This window comes from Gavialis gangeticus, unplaced genomic scaffold, assembly GCF_001723915.1.
Source record: "Gavialis gangeticus isolate Ggan-Ray unplaced genomic scaffold, GavGan_comp1, whole genome shotgun sequence".
NCBI classification, from domain to species: domain Eukaryota; kingdom Metazoa; phylum Chordata; order Crocodylia; family Gavialidae; genus Gavialis; species Gavialis gangeticus.
Window position 1 is genome coordinate 222,010,034 of NW_017729032.1, and position 6,860 is coordinate 222,016,893.

The 6,860-nt window shown below is 38.0% G+C and overlaps 1 long non-coding RNA gene across 1 annotated transcript in view; it reads left to right on the top strand.

The window, feature by feature from the left end:
- The first annotated feature begins 2,404 nt into the window (after positions 1-2,404).
- The window catches only part of LOC109303032, a 243,262-nt gene continuing 238,806 nt past the window's right edge, over positions 2,405-6,860 (top strand). Inside the window, exon 1 of the long non-coding RNA XR_002098990.1 lies at positions 2,405-2,618. This is a non-coding gene — a long non-coding RNA (uncharacterized LOC109303032). The remainder of the gene's footprint in view (positions 2,619-6,860) is intronic.

A 6,860-nucleotide genomic window follows, 5' to 3' on the forward strand; every position in this document is an offset into this window, starting at 1 on the left:
AACATATTCTTCTTCATGTCTGCATTCTTTTTCAGTTTGCTGTTATGTCACATTAAAACTGTATGTGACCTTTTTAAAAAAAGTGCTTGAAAATGCTGATATAGAAGCTTACAGTAGAACTGATCTCCAGTTATAAACTGATTCCGAGCACTGCTTGTAAAGGGTAAAGCAATACAGAGGTATAGGAATGCATGGTACTTAAACTAGACTGTAACTCAGAAGGGTGCTTTATGATGAGTGATTAGTAGTGTGGTCTAGTGGATTGAGCAAAAGAGTCTTAAACGTTGCATTTCTGTCCCCTACCCTCTGACCCATTCTTTAGATTAAAACAAAAAATCTGATCTGCTACTTTCCCACCTAAAAAGTTGGATAAAATAATAGCTGTCTCAGAGGAGTGTTTGATAACTGGGCAAGTTAGCTGGAAAGTATTTTTGGCTGTAATTGCCAAATAAGCTCTCAGTATCTGTGTTGTACGTGCAGCAGCGGTGTTTAGAAAGTTCTGAATGGGTGCATGTAAGTGCACACCAAATTACCTTAGCAACTAAAAGAAGGATGTATGTGTAAATAAAGCATCATTTTTTGAATTAGATACAGTTGCATTCATGTGGTTTTATTTTACTTTTTGCCATGACCTCCTTCACATACGTATGGTAGAATTCACAAGAGAAGATGACTGGGAATAGCTCTTTGCTGATATCCCTCCTCTCTCCATTCCAGTGCATTTCTCCTATACACCAAGTTGCCAACCCTTACGATTTTTCTTGTGACCCTTGCTGTTTTTGTGTGTTAAAGTCCCACTGTCTGGAGCCAAGTGATTATGTGAAAATGTCTGCTTTCATTTAATAAAATGAAGCCACCGCATGACCAGGGTCATCAAAATTCATTGTAGTATTTCCTCTTCCAGATCCAGATCTTACCTTATACTTTATAATATAAGCTTTTTTATGGCAAGTCCACCCTTTTTGTCCTAGGTTTGTGTGGCACTCAGCACAATGGATCCTCCCTCACATTACAGGTTCCTTGCACCGTGATGGCAATAAAAATACTTTCTAGTTACTGTGATTGCAGAAAAGTGCTTAAATAGATCGTCTATATGCAGCCTAAGGACCTCAAACATAAAGGAAAATAAAACATTATTACTTTTAAATCCCAAGTATTTTTACTTTTAAACCCCATCAACTGTTGGATAGCTGCCTCCTTGATACTAACCAACAATATGCTCTATTTTCTAGGAACACTAACCTTGTCTTTCTCCAATATGAATTTCCTCTTTTTCTTTATTGGTACAAATAAATGTGTATATAGACTTCTTATATACACTTACTTGTGTGCTGAAAACTTTTAAGACAAAGCATAGCATCCCTTTCAAATATCAGGAACGCCATTTCTTTATCTGGTTTCAATGGAGTCACACTAGCATAAACCTTGAGGTAAGTCAGACTCTCAGTATTTATTTCTCTGCATCAAATACAAACATCATTTGCCCTGGAAAACAAGAAGGCAAGATGCCAGAACATCTATTTCCTAACTGTGATGTTGTTTTTGTTTTGAATTCTTTTCTCCATGCTCATTTTTCACAGCTGCTGCCTGTAAAAATGTTCTTAATGTTCCATGATACATGAAGAATGATTTTTTTTTTATAGCGATTCACAGGGTTTTTTTATCTGAAGAACACATTGGCTTTATATTGCTCAGATAAGATTATTACATTAAAAACCCGTCTCTCCTGAACTTCTTGCAAATATAATTTTACAACTTGTATAACAACAACTTGAAGAACTGTCATCTTTTATCATACTCCCTATATTAATGATTAATTTTAAAAGAGCTGAATTTGATTTTTTTTCCCCTTAACAAAGAATGATTTTTGCAATATTTTTTCATGCTATTAGATTTAAAGGAACTGTTGCATTTTGAATAAAAATAACATAGACTTTAGGTAGCATCACACCTTTTATCACTTACTGAAAAATTTTCATGGGCTCCAGTTACATAGAAACAATGATAGCCTTCCACAACAAATTCTCTGTGTCTGTAATGAGAAATAAATCATTCGTAGATGGCTCGAAACAATTTTAGTAAGATTAGTTTGTAGAATACAATGTCTTGTGACTCTCCATTTCACAGAATAATGTCATGGTTTGTTTAGCAACGTTTTGCTTCTGCGTTTATGAAGCTGGGGTCTAGTTCTGCAATACTTGTAGATGCAAGCTAGAAGTGTAGCTAACAAGTTTTGCACCATAGGCAAAACCCCCTGCACTTTGGGAAAGGAGGTTTGCTGAGCACCAGAAAGTGTGCTTGTAGAAGGGTGCTGTTTGCCCACCACCAGCTGCTGCAGCCCAGATTAGCTCAAGACTTCCTGGGGAAGGGGAAGCCACTGGATCATGACTTCATAAGGCAAGGATTGCAAGACTAGGTTTTTGACAAACTGAAGAAAGATATAGAATGCCTAATTTAAAAAAAAAAGGCTGGAAAAGTGTTTGTTCTGTGATCATGGAGAAGAAAATTCTCTCCTTTCCTGCTGTATACAAATTTTGTTAATAACTTACAGTTACAGTGAACTCTGTCCCTGTACAGAATTAGTGCTCATAGGCTTGGTTCCGCCTGATGGTATGAAGGTGAGACGTGTGCATATATATTTAAGTTTATTCCAGTAGAAGAAGTGATTACACACACACACTCGTGCACACACACACACACACACAGAGGCACATGTACACAGACATACATACACATATTTAGACAAGCACACATAGCCACATATGTGCATGCACATATACACCACACGTGTGTGTGTGTGTGTGTGTGTGTATATATATATATATATATAAAATCACACACACATACACGGACATGCACTCGTGATATATATATAAATAATACACACACAAATATAGCACATGAACACACATGTTGGTTTGTTTGTGTGTGTCTATGTATGTATGACCATGTGCATGTTTGCATTTGCATGTCTATACAGACATGCACACATATTCAGATATGTGTGTGTGTACACATATATAGTCACTTCTTCCACTGGAATCTACTCCTATTAGTTTTATTACAACTCATGTTAACCTATGAAGTATGCACTGATCCAGATCAATATTAAAATGCCTGGCAATGATGGTGGGAATTTGGATTTTAGCAGTATATTTTTTCCATAGCATTTATTCCATAATTAATATATAAAATTGCTGATACTTTTGGTTTTCATTGTTACTTGTGACTTTGTTCTTGACATGCTGATTTAGTATGCTTGAAGACTGTATTTTCATGGGGGCCTTTTGGATTTTCCACAATAGAAGCAAGTTTTCTGACAAAATATTTTTAACAAATCAATCTCTCTGTTAGTTCAAATCTGAGGTCCCTTGTTATTTTCACTTCATAGATCCAAAACTGGACATGATTTTTCTCACCCTTATAGGATCTTTAGAGTACTAAACTTTGAATTTCTGAAGGCAAGTACCAGAATTTTGAGTGCTTTTTTTCTCTTGAATATGAAAAGCAGTAGGGCTGACTAGTTCAGCTGGAGGAAAAAGCTGCCAACACTGTAAAAATAAATAAATAAATAAAAATTAAAAAATGGTGCTGGATACAAATTTAGGTGGCAGGCAGGAGTCACTTCTGGATGCTGCTGGATAAGCAACAGCTGTTTTTCATAACACACTTTCAATTTGTTCTGAGTTAAAGGGGGGAGTTTTTTACGTGGGTAATTTTTTAGGAAAGCATGATAATGTAAACAAGCCCTAATTGCTTTTCTGTGCAATAATATGGGGTAGAGTTTTAAGCATAATGCTATGTTGGGTCATCAGCTTTTCACTATGCTTTTTTTACCATGCTTTTGAGATATAGCAAAATAAAATTGCCCTCTGGGAAAAAGCTCCTCTGTCCAAGTTCCTCTTGTTCTGCTTAATTTCTAATGGATAATCAAGTTTGCATGTAGGAAACAAATCAAGAATCGGTAATTGCTGTACTAAAATTAATCGTTTCCTGCACAGGTTATACATACACTTAAGAAAAAGCAGTAAGCAAAATATTAATTGTGATATTAACTTGAGAATGGCAGCAGCATGTTTTGGGAAAGTATATGAATCTGTTAAGATATTACATATTGGAGAACTGGAAACTTGACTTCTAATTTCTATTTATAGTATAGCTTTCATTAAGACTGTATGCATGGCAAAGGAAAGTTCATACCCCCTAGTTCAATCTACTTCTACCCAAAATTCTATCATACAGCTATGACATAGTGAGCAAGATGAGCAAAACTCAGAAAAATGGTGAAGGATGAGAAGCAGTAAGAAGTCATTAGTACATGTTGTGGAATCACATGATGACCTAGTATAAAAAAGACAGAATAGAATTTTGATGCTCATATTCTTTCACCTACAATCTTAGCTAAGCAGGTGCACCATGGTGAAAATACGTTTGTATTTAAATGATGCCATAAACACCAATACTTACCCAATTTTGGCTGCGGTTAATCTTTTAATGAAAAATTTTGAAGTGTTTTCATTGCTTCCTGAATCTCCTTGATCTACTTACATGACAGAAATAAGGGTGGCAGGCCCTAATTTCTAGGTTGTTGCCTGTTCTGGAGTACAGCATTTTGAAGCTATATAATAACATACCCATATCCATTTAAAGCAAGTAAAGGAAGTTTTTGAATACACATTCTTTTTCATTGGATAATACTGAAACAAACAATATCTGGGTTTTGGCTTGAAACTGTTCATTATAGAATGTCATAAGCCTAATGTATAAAGTCTGGAAATGAAGCAAAATATCCATTGCTGTTTTTTGAAAAAATCTCCAACTGGATTAGATCATTAGAAAATGGGAAGCGTTCTTGTTTCTAATAATCACATCCGTCCTCTTATTTAATAAAGGCAGGAAAATATGTCTAAACATCCCAGGGTATATTCATATCTTAAATAGGAAGATGGCATCCTCAAGGAGGGCTTCAGATAGAGCTCTGAGTAGAAAAGTTCTTGCTTGCTCTGAAAGTCATTGACACAGATAGGTAGGTATCTAATTAATGTATACTACAGTGATACAAGGGTTCACTGACACACCCATAAAAAACGCCTTTGCTTTATGAATAGGCTTTTTTTTCCTAAAACATTAGTTATGCAGTTTAAACGGGTCTGGTGGGGATCCAATTTATGGATGTTTTATAATGAGTGCAACAGATGTGCTGGTTTGTACAACCAGAGGCTTTGTAGAAACCACTCTGCTTTTTTATAGGTTGTTATTATTATTTTGCTTGCATATGTATGTATCCTGGCATAATGTAAAGTTAATGAATAATTTCTAAATAAATATGGACAATTGCCAGCCAATCATGATCACATTGGATAATGCAGCGCATTAAGTAGAGCTGGATGGGAAAAAGTTTTCCTTTCTTACAAAAATATTTGAAAGCATTTGTACTTTTCCACAAAAAAATAAGGAACCCCAGAATAGCTTGAGAGTCAGGACTCAGTAATTCAGGTCTGGAATCCAGGGTGAAGGCCCTCATTTTTAGGCTGTTGGCTGTTCTGGAGTGGTTTTTCTCCCTCACAGATCTTGTGCTTATATATTAGCTCAGTGGTGCTCAGCTTTTTTCACCAGCAGGCCAGATGGGCAGGGCCAGGTCCCTCCATGGGGCAGATCTGGCTGGTAGTCCCAATCTGGTGCCAAGATCAGGTGCTGTGGGGCCCCATCCAGGAGGTGAATGGGGGACAGCCCAACCCCAATCCAGGTGCATAGAGGAAGGGAGTGTGGTTTAATCCTAATCAGCCCAGCAGGGGAAGGGGGAGTGGCATAGCCCTGGTGGAGCAGGGGAAGGGGGAGAAGAGGGCATGGCCTAGTCATGAACCATCTGTGCAAGGGAGGCACGGCCTGGCTGGGCAGGGGAAGGGAGCATAGCCTGGCTCTATAGGGAGAAGGGGCATGGCCCAGCCCCATGCAGGTGTGGCCTAGCATTGATCCACCATGTGGGGCTTAGGATTTTGGCAGTGGGTGAAATTTCCCTCTGCCAAATTTTCTGACCCACGGGGAGCCCTGCAGGCTGGATTCCAAGGTTCCATGGGCTGCATTTGGCCTGCAAACTGGATGTTGAACACCCCTGTATCATCTTATCAGAGTCAGGCTCAGTCTCATCAGTCATGTTGTGATACTTTGGAAAGGCTACCTTCAAAACTGTAGCAATGTAGCTAGGTCTGTGCTTCACTAAGGGCAAGTTAACTAGCCAGAGACTGGGCTGTTTGGCACTGTCAGTCAACTGTGCTAATTAGCCTGCTAACTGTACAGATGTGGTTTCACTATTTATAATTTAGGAGGCAACTCACATGGAGCACAGCGTCATCCTTGAGGGTTCTGTCACTAGGTGTTGTCATCTTACAGTCAAGGGAAATTTTGTAAGAGGAAACCTGGTAATCTATGGTGTTGAATTGCCGGTAAATATCACATCATTTGAGACTGGAAATTCAATGGATCCCATAGTTATCTTTACTGTCCAAACTTGCACAGTCATATCATGTTATCAAAACACTGGAGGTCCAGTGAGGTGGGGTAGAATTGGATGTGCTAATGTAATAGGAGACTATCAGTACAAAAGAGAGGCAAGGTAAGGTTTCAAGCTTAATTCCCATTTCAACTCGGGAACCTTAAGACTATGCTTTTGACATAAGGTGTATGTGTATGGTGGATGGAGATGATTGGGCTTGTTTGCTTGCTTGTTTTATTTCTGGTTTTTGGTTGCTTTCAAGAGCATGCTTTAACTGATTCATACAATAAAGCTATCTACTAGACTGCTGGCAGCTTCTCCAGCAGTCCAGAGCAACAAATAGGGATTCCTCTTAACAGTTCCTCCT